Genomic DNA, 20405 nt, shown 5'->3' with positions numbered 1-20405 from the left:
GAGCAGTGGAAGTAGAAAATGACTCATTGGCTTGGTCAATTTCCACAACAAGGATGTCCCTTCCAATGATTTAGCAATAGCCATACATCCAGTGTGACACTGGTACCATTCCTTATAACTTTCACAGTGACTTCTGCACCCAGGGAAGGGGGGGGGGGTAGCTAAAGCACAGCACTTGGTCAGTGGATACAGCACAAGCATGCACTTAACAGAAAGATGTGCACCAAAGCAGAAAGCACTGAAAAAGGTAAATGCAAGCCTCTCCAGCAGTATGTGAAAAGCAACCAGAAACATGTTGAAATGATAACCAGGCAAGATCAGAGGACAGGTATGAGAAGTACTCAGGTTATGATGTGGATGAATTACAGCCAAAAGAATATTTACCTGCATAGGTCCTCAGAAACAAAAAATATTTGATACTGAGAAAAACTCCTGAATACTGGAACATAAAATGAAAGAACTCTGATCGATATCAACCTCCACCCCCCAACACAGCTCAAATGACAGACAGCTCACAGACTGAGTGTGCCAATAAAGCACAGCCCATAAGGCAAAACAACATACCCAAAACTCTAGTCATAGGTAACTCTATAGTCAGGCACACTGATGTCCCACTCACCAGGCTAAACAAGAAGGTTACTGTCAGCTGCCTGTCGGATGCCAGGATCCGCCACATAACCCACGCACTCAGGTCACTCCACAAGTACAAATATGACTCTGTCATTGTCCATGTTGGTGTGAATGACCTGAGACGTACCTCCCTGGACTACATGAAGAGAGCATTGGAAGAGCTCTCTGATCTTGTAGCCCACGCAGGTATGGCCCTAGCCCTGAGCAGCATCCTGCCATCATCCAGAATGATACCGCAGTACAAGGACAAAACAACTGACTTCAACAATTGGCTAAGCTTCTGGTGTCATTCTAAGGGGAACCAGTATCTGTCTGCCTGGGACGATATGGTCAAAAGACCACGATGCTTTGCCAGAGATGGCCTGCACCTGTCTCCCCTGGGATTCCGGACACTGGCTAAGGGTCTTCCCGCCCCGATAGTGCCTTTTTTAGGCAAGGATCAAATGACAAATTCACCACCGTAACAGGAAAAGGCAAGCAAAAACTGAGGGTAATGCTACTCAGTGCTAGAAGTCTAAATCTCAAAATGCACTCACTCGAGGCACTCCTTAAAATGGAGAACATCGATATTTGTGCAGTGCCTGAGACCTGGTTCAAGGCTCTGGACAGCACCCCTGCATTACCAGGCTATAACTCATACCACACTTTTCAGCCATCTAACCTGGACCAGAGCAAAAAAGGCAGAGGTGTGTCCATATTTATTAAGGATATCCAAGCCTCCAGGCTAGTTGCGCAGCATAATGCAGCCGAGGTTATCCAAGTGCAACTAACTCTGGGCAAAACTGCAATCCAAACTGTAGCTTGCTACAGATCCTCCACCATGCCCCAGGATTCCCACTCCTCTTTTCTTGATATACTGGAAAATATTAGGGTTCAACCAAACAACCTAATAATGGGCGATTTCAACTACCCCCACCACTAACTGGGAAAACTACTCATGTACCAACTCCTTTGCTCAACGTTCTCTGAAATTCATAAATTCCAATGCCCTGGATCAACTTATCCACACCCCCACCAGGGGCAACAATATCCTAGACCTAGTCATTACCAACATGAGTGACCGGTGTTCCATACCTGAAGTCAACTCCTCGTTGGTCAGATCCAAACATAAGCTAATCACCCTAGATATCCGCATCCTGCCCCCACCCACCACTAAGGAAACCATGGTAAAAAATTTCTCCAAGTCCAACTTCATGCTTCTTAAGACAGAAGTGGCAAACTTCATGACAACCATGCAGACGGACAATACAGTTACGACTGCTGAATCCAACACAAATGCACTCTATAAGCACTTACATAAGTGAATGGATCGTGCTATCCCAAACAGAACCAAGACGCTATCCTCCAAAAAAAGGAAGCCAATCTGGTGGTACCCTACCATAAACAAACTCTACAACAAAAGGAAGAAACTGTTGCAAAAGACAGTAAAATCCCATGAGTGGAGGAGCTCCCTGGTCAGCCTTAGTAAGAAGCTGAGATCCCTTATAAGATCCTCCAAAGCTAGCTACAAAAACAAAATTGCCATTGATTCCATGGGCAACCAGAAAGTATTATATAGCTATGTCAAGAATCTCAATGGAAACACCCAAATCTGCTCTGAGTTACAGCACAACATCACGAAAATTAAAGAACCAACTGAGTCAAGCAGAGTGCTCTTTTGCCCTCTTCAAAAGGAACCTTGACGATTGGATGGGAGAAAGGAAATTCACCCCGGGGATCACATCAGTCGCCCTGCTGGAAAGGGGTCCAGGGAAGTAAATAGTGTGGGAAGAAATACCCAGGCAATTGTTATGGCTAGGCTTGTATAGGCCCCTAGGGCCAATAGCCTAGTACTAACCTATGAACCTATATTGCCAAAATCCTGGAAGATAGATTCAGTGCTAACTTTACCCCCCTCTCACCCCTTAAAGGGCCCATATCTATACAGGAAGAATGCAGAGTCCCTGTAATCACATCTATGCAGGTAAAAGCTGCACTCTCTAAAACACAGCATCCATGGGACCAGACAACATCCCAGGCTGCATTTTACACGAACTTCAGAATGAACTGCCTCCCCATGTAAGCACCATGTTCAATCATAGTCTCATGTCAGGCTTTGTGCCCACTGAATGGCGCACAGCAACAGTTATCTCACTCCACAAAGAGAGAGCCACCACTGATCCTGGGAACTATCACCCTATTAGCCTGACGAGCCTGGTCTGCAAGGCCATGGAACGTATCATCATGGAACTCATAAACAAAGACATTGGTAACTTCTAAACTCTGGACTCCAGCCAGTTCAGGTTTGTGAAAGGCAGATCATGCCTTCTGAACCTGATCGACTTCTTTGAGGCAGTCACCAAAACCGTAGATGAGGGTAAGGTGGTTCACACAGCCTATCTTGACCTCGCCAAGACTTTTGACACCATCCCCCACTCTGGAATTATAGCTAAACTCACTAAACTAGGTATAAATCCCTACGTCACAAGATGGGTTGCCAACTGGCACACTGACAGAACCCACACTGTAAAAGTCGCAGACTCCAAATCTGACTTCAAACCAGTGACAAGTGGAGTACCGCAGGGATCAGTTCTGGGACCTCTCCTGTTTGGTATCTACTTCTCTGAAGTACAGGCTAACACAGAAGGCCTCTAGCTAACGAAGTTCACAGATAACTGCAAACTAGGAGCCACAGTCGAGTCCCCAAATGATTTGGACATCCTGAAGGGCCTCACTGAGACAGATGCCTGGTGTCAGAGGCATGGCCTCAAGCTCAATGCCAACAAGTGCATTGTCATCCCCTTTGGTAAAAACTCTGCACCCATGAACTACCACATAAACGGCAGTCTACTTAACGCCGAATGTGTGATAAGGGACCTTGGGACCCAGTTGGACAGTAGTCTCTCCTTTGACAATCATATCGTTACAGTAGTCAGGGAATCCTTCTATGTGGCACACCTCATCACAAAAAGGTTCTCATCCAGGAAAAAAGAGGTCATTGTTCCCCTCTACTCGGCACTCATTAGACCCATTATAGAGTACAATGCCCCTTTTGGAATGTACCTCACAAGACATCTCAGGAGCAGCTGGAAAGGCCACAGAAGTACCTCACAAAGAGGATTACTGGCCTCAAACAGATGCCCTACACTGACTGTCTCAAAAAACTCCGGCTTTACTCTATAGCATATCGCCTACTCTGAGGAGATCTCTGCCTAACATATAAAGCTATGTTAAACCTAGAGCTGTTGGACATGCTATACCTAAAGAAATCCCTCTGAGCTACACGCTCTAGGGACCTAAACCTTGTCACCAAAATAAACAGGACATGCTGGAGGGATAGATTCCTGTCCCAGAGACTTCCTATACTCTGGAACAAGCTACCCATCTATGTCAAGCAAAGTTCCTTATTAGCACTCTTCAAGAAAAATCTTGATGAGTGGATGGGAAATAGGAAATACACCCCGGGGATCACTTCTGTGGCTCTGCTCGACAGGGGCACAGGCAATTAACTTTCTTGGGTGGCGTACGCCAGGGAACCTTGTTGGCTAGGCTTACTTGGGCCCTTGGGCCGATAGCCTAGTACCTACCTATGAACGTCATGTGGTCACATATGCAATACTAAGACTGAACACTGGCCTCTTGGGAATCAGTAAAGTAAAATAGACTAGAATAGGTCACTTTACATAAAAAAAATATTCAAAGTCTTCTATTCAGAGTCAAAGAATGGGTGTCACTACAAAACAAAAAAAAAAGAGGGAGAGAATGATCTCAATCGGACTCCAAGGAAAGCCATTCAACATTACAGCAATGCAAGTTTTTGCCAAACTAAAAATGCTGACGAGAAGGTAGTCAGACAGGTTTATGAGGATTTGCAGCACCCTCTGGATATAAGTCCAGAAAAGATATTACTTTCATTAAAAGTGATCAGAATGCTAAAGCTGGCAGTCAAAAAACAACTGAAATAACAAGTCTGGCCATGGTGTACAAAATAAAGGGAGTAAATGTGGTAAACAGAGTAACTGAAGAGCTATGCAATTAAGTTTGTGATACTGTACAGGAAGTGGCAAATATTCCAAATAGAAAAAAATGATAAGAAGGCAAAATGGTAGACTATAAAGGCTGTTGAGTGCCTACGGAAAGCAGAATAAAAGGCAATGGAGATGGGAAAAATATATAAAATTGAATGCAGAGTTCCTTAGAACATCATGAAAAGATAAGTAGCACATATAAATGAGTACTGCAAAGAAATGAAAAAGATAACAGAATGGGAAGACAAGTGATCTCTTCAAGAAGACTCTTGATATTGGACTTCCTAGATGGATGCACATTGAGTAACAGCTTAATTCTAAGTCTCTCACTACGACAAAAGAAAAATAGAAGAGAAAGCCAGTGGACCTACATTTCTGGGTAAATTTCAGTAACTGGCTAGTAAGTGCACTGCCTGGATGTCAGGGAAAAACGAAATATAGAGGACCTGAAGGAAAATCAGCTACAAAAGGTGATGAAGGAACACTGACTTGGAAAAGAACTGCAGCTGTTCGGCAAAATACACTGCAAGCTCCAGACACGACTTTCAGTAACACAGATGAAAGTATAAGGCAACTGCATACAGACCTGATTAAAATAAATAAATCACTGATATAGTATATCAACTCAAACAATAACAGGCTGGAAACAAATGGAAGAAGCTTTAAAGAGATATTCAAATAAGTTGATGAAACTGCAAAACTCAAGAGGTCAAAATGAAGAATAGGTTGGCTGAATATGCGACTGCACAAGTAGAAATGTTTAAAAAAAATAGAATTAGAGGACAAAGCACGTAGGGAAAACCTGAGATTTTCTGCTGTACCAGAGAAGTTGGAAGGAACAGAATATATTAATTTTATAAAAGCACAAATAAACAACTGTCCTGGTATTCCACAACAGGAATTGTTAATTGAAAGGGCATATTGTGTGTATACTCCAAACCTGGCTATGAGAAAGCAACTTAGACCTTTAATAGTAAAGATGTAATCTTACCAGAAGAAGGATTTGATTCTGACAAAACTGTGGCAGAAGGACAAAGTACTAAAACTGGGAGAAAGCAAAGTGTTTGTGGAGAATGACTACTCATTGTACACCAGACAGAAGAGGAATAAATGTATTCATTATTCAAGGAATGTCAAGGTATGAGATTTAAACTGCTGTACCCAGCTATCTTCAAAATATTTTTTTCCGCGAGGGACAAAATATTTTTTTGATGAAATACATGGTAAGGAAGAAATATAAAAGTTTGTCCAACAAAAAGTGAGCTGCAAAACAGCAGGAGATTCTGCTTCTTGATCTTCTGCTAATAAAGAGCACAGAGAGACTTTGCCAGTGAAACCTTTTCCATTGTCTCAAGGGAAAATGCTTGACAGAGAAGGAAAAAACATAAGAGTTGACTAGAAGAATTGAGAGTAAGTTTGAAATGAGGCAGGGACAGAATTTAGAAGATGGAGATGAACAGGAATAAAACCTATAACTTGGAAATTGACAAACGTGGGATTACAAAGCAATAATTATATTTGTGAAACATGTCAGAACAAGAAAATCTGGAAATATTGGACTTTCTTGGACTTTGTTAAACTTGTGGAGGACTCTAAAGCATATGCCCTACTTCATGTTATCAATATTTGGAAAAATACTCAGGAGGGGGAAGAGGAGGGAGAAAGTTAACTGTGAGTAAAATAAATAAGAGTGATGATATTAAGGGAAACTTCTATATAAAGATTGGCATGATAAAAAGTGAAAGGGACCTAGCAGATGCAGAAGATATTAAGAAGAGGCGGCATCAATACACAGATATGAAGACATGTAGTCACAGTTTCTCAAAATTATAACTTGGCAAATCAAGAGATAAAATGCAGTCCTTCAAATCTGCAAAGGGAGTGCTAAAGTACCTGCCTTGATTGACCACGGCCCATTTTATAACTCACTTCTCAGATACACAAGTGTGGAATTTAGTGGTACTGAACCTAGTTTTCCTTGCAGATTGCACAGCAGTGCTTATGTCTCAGGTCTGCAGTGTGAGTTTCAATGCTTTGGCGCTGTAATCCCTTCAAAGAGCTGCAGTACATTTTCTACCAAACAACTGTATAAAGACTACTCTAACATTACTACAGCATACAATGGCATGCTTATTTATTTATTTATTTAACTGGTTAGGTAAGGCTGGCCTACGTATGCTTTTCAGACAAAACCTGGACCAACACCCAGTTACAGTATATTTAAGTGTCACAGAAAAATAGTTTTACCATTAAAAATATACAATTAGACTTGGGACAGAAATCCTGGATAGTGAAGTTAAATGGGTTCTGGAAAGCCTTACTAACAGCAAGAATGTATTTTCAGCTGAATTGTTGAAAATCTTATAAAATGATGCTGTTACAGTACTGCTTATAATTTGCCAGCAAATGTGGAAAACAGATCAGTGGTCAATGGATTGGAAAAGATCAATTTATATCCCAGTCCTAAACAACAGTGCTAAACAGTATTCAAATTAGTGAACAATTGTATTTGTTTCACATGCTAACAAAGTCACACTTAAGATTCTGCAAGATCAATTCCAGCACTATATAGAGCAGGAAGTGCCAGATGTACACACTAGCCTTGGAGAAGACAGGGGCACCTGAGATCAAGCTGCCAGCATCCGCTGTATAATGCAAAATGTAAGGTAGTTCCAGAAAAACACAGCATCAAAGGGAGAACCTTTTCCATCGAGCTCGGTATAATCACATTGTATCTGGTTTCACAGCCTTCCTCATGATTTCAAGCATTCCTTCACTAAACCAGCGCCTAAAGGGAAGGAATGTTAAACTGTCCAGGCTGTCAGCCTTGATTTCTCCAGGCTGTGATGCATGAATGAACATTTGTTCTAAGACTAAAGGTCCACATGCTGAGGTAACTCATATAGGCTCCATCCTTTTCATGCTTATAGAGAACGAATCACTGTTGCGTTGGCCATGGGATGGTTTATTTGGCCACACTAAATTTATTCTGCCTTCAACAGAGATAAGACAAAATGCAATATCAGACACAGGATTTGCTAATATCTGTACAGTATCTGAAGCCAATAAACATTTTTTGATTTGTACAGATTTAAAAAAAATATATGGAAAAAGGTACTCTATTGGGTTGGAAGGGAGACTGGGAGAGCAAGCTAGAATTTTGTGAGGTTCCCTCCTTACCTATTAAATATGTTTCAGATTCTACTCAAACACCGGATTATTTACTTTCGATTATGTTCTTAGATAACTTTTTCTTTCTTGCCCTTACAAATGCCTTATGTCTACCTCAAGCATTCTTGAATTTTTTTTCCTCGTCTGTTTGCTTCAAGCAAGTCATTCTTGATGCTACCCCTAAGCTGGTTTAAATAAGAACATTTCTATTCACTATGTTGGTTTAAATAAGAACATTTCTATTCACTGTGTTTTATGGCTACAGGCACCAAAACTTTAATCATTTTTTAAACTCAAGTATTAAATTCTATATCAAAAAATTGGTTCTGTTGAGTATGATTTTTTTGTAAAGGATTTTTTTCTTAACAGAGACAACAAAATATTTGCAAAAAAATCTTTTTAACACTGTCAATGCGTATTTACGGTTTCATTTTTTGATCAGATTATTTTATTTGACACTTTTCATATTATCATGTGGACTTTGTAGTCATGTGATTAGTTTGTCACATGACGTTAGCTTCTTTATAGGGTCTACTTTGAGCAAGAAAGCATAAGCAAATGTCAATGTTGTTGTTGTTGTTGTTGTGTCTTTCGGCTTTTCCTGGTTAGGGGTCGCCACAGCAGAACTCCGGTCCGCTAATGATTGGCAGTAGATTTTTACATGCTGAGTTGCCGGCCCTGACGCACAACCTTCAACGAAGGTACGCCCATTCATGCATCTCTCCACACAGAAGACGCTCTAGCTGAGAATCGAACGGGACAACGTCTTACTGTGAGGCGACAACGCTACCGCAGCACCACCACCGCAGTTCATAAGCAAATGTCAATAAATAAGTAAATAAATTTTGTTTTAAGTCTGAATAGTGTATGGAAGGAAGTGTTAAATATAAATTGTGTTCAGCTGTCGTAGCTTCTGCAGTGCTTGTATTTTCTTAGTGTTTTTTTTTCACTGTTCATATTGGTTATTTTTTATTTGGTTGTTAGATTAGCAGTTATAGTCTGTGAATGGAAGCAAACTTGAGGAGCCTGCACTGTGCCCACTGAGTGAAAACAAGAGGTAAGAGAGCAAAATAAAAATTCTTTACAACCCTTAATATGGCAGAAACAGGCTTCCACATTGATCCCTTGTTTTGTGATAAAAATAAACCCTCTCTCTAGACAGGAGATTCTATGAAGTGGTGAGAGGACAGAAGCAGCTTGAAGCAAACAAACAAAAAAAAACACAATTCAAGAATGATAAGGCATCTTTAAGAGCAGAAAAGAAAAAGTTATCTAAAAACATAACCAAAAAGATGCAATCTGGTACTTTAGCAGGATCTGAAGCATATTTAGTAAGGAAGGAAGTGCACAGATAAGTGAGCCTTATGTGTTGTAAAATTCTGTTTCTGGGTTAACGTCCACAAACTAGGTTGAATGCTCTATAAGCACCGTGCATTGCTGGAAGACTAAATACATGGACATTGCGGCAGTCTCAAAAACCCTGTTTATGAAAAAATAAAGATGGGGGTGGGGAAGTCAAGTTGCCTTGGTAAACACTCAACATAATTGTCATCACCACTACCACCCCCTTTTCACATTTTCTATATGGAGATCAGAAAGTTGCACCATCACCATCTCTCTCAATTTATTGCCACACTCAGACTGCAAACAAGAAGAACTTCTGCAAATGATAGGGGAATGGAATGCAAAACTGAAGGTGTGGTTGAGGAGAAAGGAAGCATGAACGAAGAGGTCAAATCCAGAATAATCAGATGCTGCTACGTCATCACTACCCAGGATTCTGTACCATACAGCAGAACTGATCACACCTTCTGCAGCTTTGTTGATTTGTTCTCACTGATCTGTTTGATAATGTAGCCCACTGCCAGTAAAAGCAGCGATGGGCTCAGAGCTGCACCCTAATACACATCCACTGCCACTTTGAACAACTCTGCTCACACTTGTGTCACTGGGTAATTGTACATAGCATGCACTAATTCTACAAATGTTTCTGGGACTTCAAACCACTGCAATACTGCCCAAATTAGCTTTATTGGGACCTTATAATTTGCTTTCTCCAAGTCTATGAATATTTTCTTCTGAACTATCTGTCTCAATACAAACATCATGTCAGTTGTGCCGCATCCTAATCAGCATCTGAACTGCTCATCTCCCACCTTATTTTCTACTGCACTGTTTATTCATTTATCTAGCATCCTCTCCATGATTTTTATGCAGTGTGAAAGGAAACTGATGCCTCTATAATGCCAACAGTTGTGAACGTCCCCTCTGTTCTTGTACACTGGCACTAGAATGCTTATTCTCCAGTCATCTGGGATACACCTTTCTTTCCATACTGCTGTGAGTACCTTTTGGAGTCATTTCTCCCCTAACTCACCCAAGATCTTGATCTTATCTGCTGTGATCTCATCTAAGCCTTCTGCTGTCCCCGATACATTTTCTTTAGCACTGTTTTTATTTCTTCTAATGTGGGCTCCCTCTTCTTTCATTGTAGGTTCTGTACAGGGCAGTACACCTTCTGTTGTGTTTTCTTCATTCAGAAGCTGTGGACTGCTGTTGAGTAGATTGTTTCTTGTATCCTTTATGAAGGTTGTCTGATGATTACCTTCTTTATCTTTCTGCCTCTGCCTTGCAAATTAATAAGATTTCTTTGTCTCATCTGTTGAGTCACTTCCCAGAAGATGCTCAATTGCTTCTAATGACTTTCCTTTGCTACTGCAACTGCTTTTTTACTATGTTTACTAGCCAGTCAGTAATACTTCTTAGCCAGGTCCGTCTTTTCTCACACTATTTCCTGCAATCATCCTTTCTTTGGATGACTTCCTGGACTTCTGCATTCCGCCACCACCATCTTTCCTTATGTACCTTATTTCCATATTTCACACGGCTGCAGATCTGTTCTATAATGCTCATACATACTGTTTTGTGATGCTGCTATTCTTTTTCAACTCCACCAATTTTCTCTTCTACCTGATGTGCTGTAGCCCAGAGTACCTTCTTGAATTATTTTGCTTTCTATCTAGACAACTTCCAGATCTTCAGCCTAGTCTCTGTTGACCTTAGAGTTTTCTCTGACCACTGCCTGCGGCACAGGCCACCATTAGTTTATGACACTTCATAGGGATTGACTTTACAATCAGTGATTCTACCCTCAGTGCCCTTTTCCTTTCTAAGACGAAGGCTAGCCGAGTTGCATACAGGCCACTCTTGTATGTGATCTTGTGTCTCTCTCTCTTGCTGAACCATGTTGGTCACCAGCAAGCCATTTGCCAGACAAAAGTCTAGAATGGCCTCTCCTCCTTTACTCCTGTTGTCCCACCCATGTACACACAGGCAGTCCTCATATCTGTTCTGTCTGTTCCCGATATGCACATTCTGGTCCCCTATTATGAAAACCAAGCAATAGTGTATTACTTTATCTAGTATGTCCTGCAACTGTTGCCTGAATCTACTCGCTTCCTCCCTATCACAGCCCTGCTGTGGGGTATAAGCTGAGATTATGAATAGTGCTCTAGCCTTACAATGGAGTCTAGTGGCCATAAATCTGTCACTGATTCTAATGACATCCCTCACCGTCTTCTGAAGCCTCTCCAGCACCACAATGCCCACACCATTTCTGGTCTGTCCTCCTCCTCCTGAGAAGCAGACTCTAGATCCCATGCCAAGTGGTTTGCTGCACTGCCCTTCCATCTTGTCTCCTTGAGTGGTAAATAATCCACATAACAGACCAGAAAGGAAAACAATGGAGGAGGTGCTATCTACTAATGGGAAGAACTAAAGCCAAAAATCTTACAGTAAACAGAAAGAAAATACAGTTTTATACCTACCATAAATGTAGATGTTTGAGTGTATACACTGCTGCAGTCATTACACTTGGGTTATCCTGCTGTCAGGCGGTTCCCCAGTCGGCCTGAGTTCCAAAGTTTTGGTCCGGCATCGGTTGATGTTGCCTCCTCCCTGATGTCAGTACGACAGGGGTATATAAGATGCAGCCAACGCCATTTTCTTCAGTTTTTCTTGCCCCAGGTGTCAGGTGCCTCTAAATAGGTAGGCAATTCCAATTGCTAATAAAACATACATAAGAAAAGCAAAAAACAACTTACAGCTACCAGCAAATACTTCCCATAGGTAGTAAGGGTAGAAGACATAGGTACGTACCAGCCAATAAGAGGGGAAGGAGGGAGGGTAACCTGGACTGCAGCAGTGTATACACTCGAACATCTACATTTATGGTAGGTACAAAACTGTACTATGTTCATCGTGTTACACTGCTGCAGTCATTACACTTGGGTAGAATCCCAAAGCTGAGGTAGGGTGGCTGGTTCTATAAGGCATTATGGGTGGCTATAAGGCCCTGCAGCACTGCAGTGGTGAAGCCAGCTCTGAATTTAGAGTATAGAGGCAGATGGTAATGCTTGGTGAAGGTATGTACAGAACTCCAAATTGCTGCTTCCAAAATATCCTTGGTAGGTACTCCCCTGAGGTAGGCAGTTGAAGTTGCTGTTGCCCTGGTGGAGTGAGATGTAAGCAGAAACGTATACAATGTCCTATCCATTTTGAAATAGTCTGTTTTGAAATGGCTTTTCCCTGTGCTCCTGCAGCATATGCTACCAATAATTGCTCAGATTTTCTGAAAGCTTTGGTTTTGTCCAAGTAGAAGCGTAACTGCCTGTGAATGTCCAAAGAGTGCAGTAGTCTCTCCCCTTTATTCTGTGGTTTAGGATAAAAAGTTGGCAGATGAATAGTTTGGTTTAGAGCCACACTGGATACCACCTTTGGCATAAACGTAGGGTTAGTTCTTAAAGACACCCTGTCCTGGTGGAAAATGAGGAAAGGTTCCACTGCCATTAGAGCCTGTAATTCTGAAACTCTTCGTGCTGATGTTATTGCCAGGAGCAGAGCAGTTTTCCAAGAGATATATTTTAATTCTGTTGTGTTAGCTGGCTCAAAAGGAGGTAAAGTTAGTTTTTCCAAAACAAAGTTGAGGTCCCAAGTTGGAGTAGGTGCTCTACGGGGCGGTCTTATGTTTTTAGCCCCTCTGAGGTACTGTTTTAAAAGAGGATTAGAGAAAATTGGTGGATCCGTGTTGTAGTGAGCAGAGATGGCAGAGGCATGGATCTTGATGGATGAGAAGGAGAGGCCTTTGTCCAGCATCTCAGTTAAGTATTGCAGTATCTGAGGAATGTTTGGTACAAGAGGGTCAAGGCTGTGAGCTTGGTTCCAGGCACAGAATCTCTTCCATTTATCCGAATAGCCTTTCCTGGTACTTGGCCTTCTGGCCTCCAGAATGACATCCATAACAACTTTGGAGAGAGGCATTGCTTGCTTGACTAAGGAATCTTCCATGCAGTTAGGTTTAAGGTCTTTAGCTGGCTGTGTAGTATTTGATTGTTGTGCTGAGACAGCAAATGTGGGATTTGAGGCAAAATCCAGGGTGGTTCTTGTGCTAAGCTCCTTAAGATTGGGTACCAGTGCTGGCGTGGCCAGTCTGGTGCAATCAGGATCATCTTTGGCTCTTCTTGCCTGGCTTTTATGAGTACCTTTGGCAGGAGAGGTAGTGGTGGGAAAACGTATACTTGTAGGTTCTCCCATCTGAATGAGAGGGCATCCACTTTCTATGCTTGTGGATGGTAACTCCTTGCGCAGAATTTTTGTAGCTGGCAGTTTATTGGGGATGCAAACAGATCTATGTCCGGGCTCCACCATTTCTGTGTTACCATTCTGAATATTTGTGGATTCAATTCCCATTTGTGGGGATCCATGATTTTTCTGCTTAAGTCGTCTGCCAGTGTGTTTTTCTCTCCTGGCAGGAATTGTGCTTGTAGATGAACTTGAAGGTTTATAGCTGTGTTCCACAAGGTCATGGCTTATCTGCATAGGGGGTAGGAGTGAGTGCCCCCTTGCTTATGTACAACATAACTGTAGTGTTGTCTGTTTTTATCAGTAGTTGTCCTGGATGCAGCAGGTCCTTGAAAGCTATAAGGGCATTTTGTACAGCTAGCATCTCTTTTTGAGTGATGTGAAGATGCCTTTGTTCTGAGGGCCACATGCCCTGAATACATTTTCCTGCCATGTGTGCTCCCCAGGCATAATCCGATGCATCTGTTGTCACTGTTTGCCTGGCTGTGGCTTGTGTAAAAGGCTGTCCCTTGTTGAGGTGACAAGCTTGAGCCCACCATTGAAACTCCAGTTGAAGGCAAGGGATTAGTGGTATAACTGTTTCCAAACTTTGACAGTGTTGAGACCATACATTCTTTAGGTACCATTGTAGTTTCCACATATGCGGTTTGGCATATGGAATTAGTAGTATGCAGGATGCCATGTAACCCAAGGCCTGCAGACTTTTTCTTGCAGGGAGTTGGGTCTTTGTTGCCATCAATTGAAAGTATTGAGTCAGTTGTCCTTGCTTGTCTGGCGTGAGGTAAGCCATCTGGGCCGTTATGTTCAAGCTGGCACCCAGGAATATAATCTCTTGTGAGGGCACTAGTTTTGATTTCTTTTTGTTTACTGTGTACCCCGGGCAACTTAATAACTTTTTTACAAACGCCAGATGCTTTAGAAGAATGTCCTTGCTCTCTGCTTGAATCAGGCAGTCATCCAGGTACGGATAAATTTGAATTCCTTTCTGTCTGCAAAATGCAATTACTGGTGCCAGGCACTTTGTGAAGACCCTGGGCACAGTAGATGAGCCAAAGGGTAGTGCAGAGAACTGGTAGTGCATTGAACCAGCTATGAATCTGAGGTATCTTCTGCAGTTTTGTCTGATAGGGACATGCACGTATGCCTCCTTGAGGTCCAAAGTCACGAGCCAAGCTTTCTTGCCCAACATGGGAAGAAGCTGCTGTAATGTCAACATTTTGAATTTCGGAACATCCAGGTAAGTGTTTAGAGATGAAAGATCCAGAATGGACCTCCAGGCTTTGTCCTTTCTGGGTACCAGAAAGAGTCTTGAGTAAAATCCTTGTCCTTGCTCCTGTGATGGTACCTTTAGAATAGCTCTCATATCCATGAGTGCTGTAATTTGTTTTTGAGCCTCTGCCCATTGATTTAGTGGCAGATTTGGCATTCCTTTTAACCTTGGTAGAGTGTGAAAGTGGAACCTGTAACCCTGAAATACAATGTTGAGAACCCATTTGTCTTTGGTAATCATTTGCCAATTGTGGTAGAAGAGTGCCAGTTTTCCTCCCAAGGGGGCTGCCAAGAGGGATTTGTTTGGCAGCTGTAGTGGGAAGTCATTGGAGCTGCTTTTTATATGGTTGGGGCCTGTCTTCCCCTTCTTTCTGGCCTGATGCAACCCATTGTCGAGGCCTATAAGGACCTTGTGTTTGACCTCTACCTCTTGGACGTCTGTATCTTCCCCTTTGAGATCTGTCTGTAATTGGAAAGGACCAATTCTTAGTTGGCCAGTTTCTGCTAAATCTAGGAGGCTGAACCTGTAAGAAATCCTTCACCGTTTGCATAGATTTTGCCTTATCCTCCATTTTCTTTAATACCTGTTCTGCCTTAACTCCAAATAACACATCCGGCTGCAAAGGTGCATCCAATAATTTTGCTTTAACATGATCTGGTAACGTTTGTTCTTTTAACCAAGCATGTCTTCCAATGACAGAGCCTGTAACTGCGGCCCTGCAGGAGGCCTCTAGAGAATCAAAACCACATTGCAAAGAATGCTTTCCCACTTGTTCAGCTGCATGCAATAAATCCTGCATTTCTTTAAAATTAGGAGGATCTGATTCTGGAAGCATTTTTTGTTTTAACTGAGACAGTAAAAATTGCTGATATTTTAGCATGTGAAACTGGCAATTTAAGGCTCTCATTGCTAAACTTGCAGACGTATATACTTTCTTTCCCCATCTGTCTAATGCTCTGGAATCTCTGTCAGAGGGAATTGGATTCTTGGCTGATGAGGCTTTAACTCCTTTGGGTCCCTGAGAAATAGTTTCAGGGTCAGCTACAGGGCTTTTATACAGAAATTTATGTGAGTCAGGGACTCTGTAGTATCTGTCAGGTTTAACAGGGGCTGGAGGGAAGGAATCAGGATTTAAGCTGGATTCAGTATACACATCATCCACAATATCTAACACTGGCGGAATAGCAAGGGGTCTGTGTTGAGGTAATAAAAGGAAGGCTCTGAGCCTTTTCTTGGATTCTGAGTAATCCTGGCCTTCCCAGTGGAAATGCTCCCTCATGGTATGTAGGGTTTTCCCAAAGGAGTAGTCCTCAGGAGGTGAAGCTGATGGAACTGATTCCTCCGCATCAGAATCCTCATAAGGGGGTAAAGAGTATCCTAGGTCTGAGAATGAATCAGAAGAGATGGACACCTGGTCAGATGAGTCAAAGTCTGCATCCTGTCTAGGCCTTTTATCAGGAGGGGGATGGGACCCCCTGATCAGAGTGATTAGGTCTTCGGCCATTTTGAGCATTTGTTTCTTAGGCATGGAGGCCTGTCCTGCAGAATGCTGTATTTATTTCTTTGATTTTAAAGTAGGCTTAGACTTAGCTGAGGGTTTAATGCTTAACTGAGTAGGTCTGAAGACACCCTTTGAAGCTGTGGGTTGCTCAGCTACTCCGGATCCCTCTGAAAGGTTAGTCTCGGTAGGCTGAATAACTTGAGCATCCGAAGGCCCAGCCATCTCCGCGTGGGAGTCAGAGGCGGCCTGTGGTTCTACAGAAGCGGTCATCAGGGGCTGCGAAGGTGACTCGCTGAAAACCGGAGAACCGGTAACTGGCCTAGAAGAGGCTTCATCGTCAGATTTAGGCCTCGGATGCCTATCCTTGCCTTTACGCTTTTTGTGTATTCCGGTCGTCGGAAGTTCCGACGGCATGGTATAATTGAATTTTCTACCAAAATAATGTCGGGCAAAATCAAACCGACGTTTAATACTGCGCTTGTTAAACCTAGCACAAAACTGACAACCAGTGACATTGTGGTCTGGGTCTAGGCATGGGACACAATAGGAATGGAAATCCTTATGAGGTATTTGCTTCCCACATGAAATACAGTTATTAACTTTTACTGACATCGGTCTGAGGCAAGAAAAAGTTTCCCCAACGGGGTACTTAGCTTTGTAGAAGACTTCGGTTCTGGATTCGGAATGAAAATCTCAGGAGACGGCCGACCGGCACTTGCGAACTGCTTTTGCTTCGGGCACCGCGCAGCAAGAAAGACTGAAGAAAATGGCATTGGTTGCATCTTATGTACCCCTATCGCACTGACGTCAGGGAGGAGGCGACAGCAACAGATGCCGGACCAAGACTTTGGAACTCAGGCCGAATGGGGAACCACCTGACGGCAGGATAACCCAAGTGCAATGACTGCAGCAGTGTAACACGATGAACATCAGAAATGTTCTGCATATATTGAGTAGGAGCTACGTACAGATCTCAAACCAAGATAACAAAAAGGGCTGGAAAATTAAATACAAATCTATATTAATACAGAATATTGAGATGAATTGCTGATGTGACAATTCCATATGCAGTGTTAAAATGAAAAAAAACTTTAATTTAATGCTGACCATGAGCATATCTAGTTTATATTTTTTTTTTACTGGGTAGCAGAGTGGAGCAGCAGATAGCAGTGTCACCTCACAGCAACAAGTTCCCAAGTTTGATTCTTGCCTGGGGTGACTTCCGTGCATTGTCTGCATGTCCTCCCTGTGCTTACATGGGTTTTGGCTGGGAGCTGTGGTTTCCTCTCACATTCCAAAGACATGCAAAAGGTGGACTGAACATACTCAAATGACCATAGGTGTGAGTGTGTGGTAAGGAAGAACAACCGTGGCAGGTCTAGCCACCTGGCCATGTGATCCTTGGCTCTAGATTATTGAGGTGACAACCAACCCCCACGTGCAAGCATGGGAAAAGGGGTTATGGATATATGAATGAATCTTGCATTTTTACAAGTGAGTTGCTCCTACTGAGCAGAGCCCATTTACAGATAGTTGGGTAAAAAAAACTCCAGAGTTGTCACTTTTTTTTTTCAAACTGCACAAAAGAAATAAGCATCTAAGAACTACCTGCATTTTGTCAGAGCTTGAATGATATCAGTATGATGTGTATAGTACAGTCTTGTTAACTGGCAGCATCTAAGTAGTCACTCGCCTTACAAAATATATGACAGTATGTCAGAAAAGGAGGGAAAACTACAATTATTACCAGTTGTTTTACATTAAGAAGGTTTGTGGTCTGCACTGTAGTGGCAGAACAGGTAGCTTACATCCTTCTAAGTTGGGAACTGCTGATTGAGGGTTCATTGTCTGTTATTCTAAAAGTGTATTAATTCTGGTTTAAGTACTTGGGCTTCAGGCCAGTTATTTTACATTAAGAGGGTTCGTGGTCTGCACTCTTGTGGGAGGAGAGGCTGGACTCTGCCCTTCTGAGCTGGGAATTTCTGGTTAAAGGCTTATAGTGTCTGCATATTTGAACTGCTTCTTACTGAAATTGGTACACCTTGTTTGCTGTAGCATAGACTAGATCATGGCCTGATGAATCTAGCTTTGTTTGTATAACTTGAGCACTAATCCAGGCATTCTTTAAAGTATTCAATTGTATTTATTACTGCTTGGTAGTAACTTGATTAAAGTGTAGCTATCATTCTAAGTCTTTTGGATTAAGCACTTGGGCTTCAGACCAGTTGTTTTACATTAGGAAGGTTTGTGGCCTGCACTGTGGTGGCAGGACAGGTAACTTACATCCTTCTAAGTTGGGAACTGCTGATTAAGGGCTCAGTGTCTGTTATTCTAAAAGTGTATTACTTCTGGTTTAAGCTCTTGGGCTTCAGGCCAGTTATTTTACATTAAGAAGGTTCGTGGTCTGCACTCTTGTGGGTGGAGAGGCTGGACTCTGCCCTTCTGAGCTGGGAATTTCTGGTTAAAGGCTTATAGTGTCTGCATATTTGAACTGTTTCTTACTGAAATTGGTACACCTTGTTTGCTGTAGCATAGACTAGATCCAGGCCTGCTGAATCTAGCTTTGTTTGTATGCTTGTTGTTTGTTTGCCTGTTATTTCCCTGAAACGCTAAGTCCACCTAAAACGCGGCTTTTCAGCACTTCTGTGGATCCCTAGTGATATCTGCATTGCTTACTGTACTTATTTCCTTGTTTCACTTGAAAGAAAGTTACTGTTTGTCATTTTAGCATTTAAGTTACCTGTAACACATTGCATTTAAGTTACCTGGCACTTGCTCACTAAGTCAGCACTAAAAATTAAAAGCACTACACCCTCACAAACTCCCCTTGAGTACCTTGTTCCCCATTGGCCCTTTTTTCAATTATAAAGGAATTCCCAATACTATTCTAGCATGTCCAAAGGTCAGTTGTCAATCTCCTCTCTGGTGAATCTGGGAATCTTGAGGCAATGTTACAACTGCCTCATGTACACAGACAACCCTCTCCTCCTCCCAACAAATTCCAACACATGTGAGAGATGCAACCATATAGCCAAACTGGAGGCTAAGCTCTCTCAACTCAGTACTGGCGTAACCAGTCAGGAGGAGAAGGAAACCACACTCACTACAATTCCAGTCTCACATAGACCTACCACGACAGCAAACCAAACACATAAACACACAAAAACATACTCGGAGGCTCTAAATAAAAATCTGCCTAAGCAGCAGAGACCTCCAAAGCAGACACCCAAGCAACCGCTACCCCAAAACAAAACACGTGCAACACATAGCTCACAAAGCCAGTGTGCCGAACAGTCACAGCCCTTAAGGCTAAACAACACATCTGATACACTTGTAATAGGTGACTCTATCGTCAGGCACACTGATGTCCCGCTCACCAGGCTGAACAAGGAGAAGGTCACGGTGAGCTGCCTGTCATTCGCTAGGATCCACCACATAACACAAGCACTCAGGTCACTCCAAGGCAAGTACAAATATGACTCAGTCATTGTCCATGCTGGTGTGAATGACCTGAGACGTACCTCCCTGGACTACATGAAAAGAGACATAGAGGAGCTCTCTGAGCATGTAGCCCAGGCCGGTATGTCCCTGACCTTGAGTAGCATCTTACCCTCACCAAGAATGATGCCACAATATGAAGACAAGATGATCAATTTCAACAACTGGCTTAAGTATTGGTGTCATTCAAAGGGTATCCAATGCCTGTCAGCCTGGGATGACATGCTCGACAAGCCACGATGCTTCGCTAGGGACGGCTTGCACCTGTTACCCCTGGGCTTTCGGATATTGGCAAAGGCTCTTGCTACCCCCATAGTGCCTTTTTTAGGCAAGGCTCAAAAGACAAACCCACCTCCATAGGTATCACAAGGGATAAGAAACTAAGAGTAATGCTGCTCAACGCCAGAAGTCTAAACCTCAAGATGCATGCACTTGAAACTCTCCTTAGCATGGAGAACATCGATATCTGTGCAGTAACAGAAACCTGGTTCAAGGCTCCCGAGAGCACCCCAGCACTACCAGGTTATACCTCATACCATGCTTTTCGGCCTACAAAAGGAGGGAGAGTATCAATATTCGTCAAAGATACTCACACCTCCAGGTTGGTGGCACAGCACGAAGCATCAGAGACTATCCATGTGCAACTAACAGTGGGTAAAACTGCCTTCCAGTTTATAGCCTGCTACAG

General features: G+C 42.6%; 1 protein-coding gene across 2 annotated transcripts in view; it reads right to left on the bottom strand.

Annotated features, from left to right (window-relative positions):
- AGAP3 (ArfGAP with GTPase domain, ankyrin repeat and PH domain 3) overlaps nt 1-20405 on the bottom strand; it is a 2466462-nt gene that overhangs the window by 923813 nt on the left and 1522244 nt on the right. The gene's annotated exons all lie outside the window — the stretch shown is intronic.

This window comes from Protopterus annectens, chromosome 3.part1, assembly GCF_019279795.1.
Source record: "Protopterus annectens isolate FY-2018-M chromosome 3.part1, PAN1.0, whole genome shotgun sequence".
In the NCBI taxonomy this organism is placed as follows: domain Eukaryota; kingdom Metazoa; phylum Chordata; order Ceratodontiformes; family Protopteridae; genus Protopterus; species Protopterus annectens.
The sequence above is the reverse complement of the archived record's forward strand: the minus strand, read 5'-3'. Positions and strand labels throughout refer to the sequence as shown.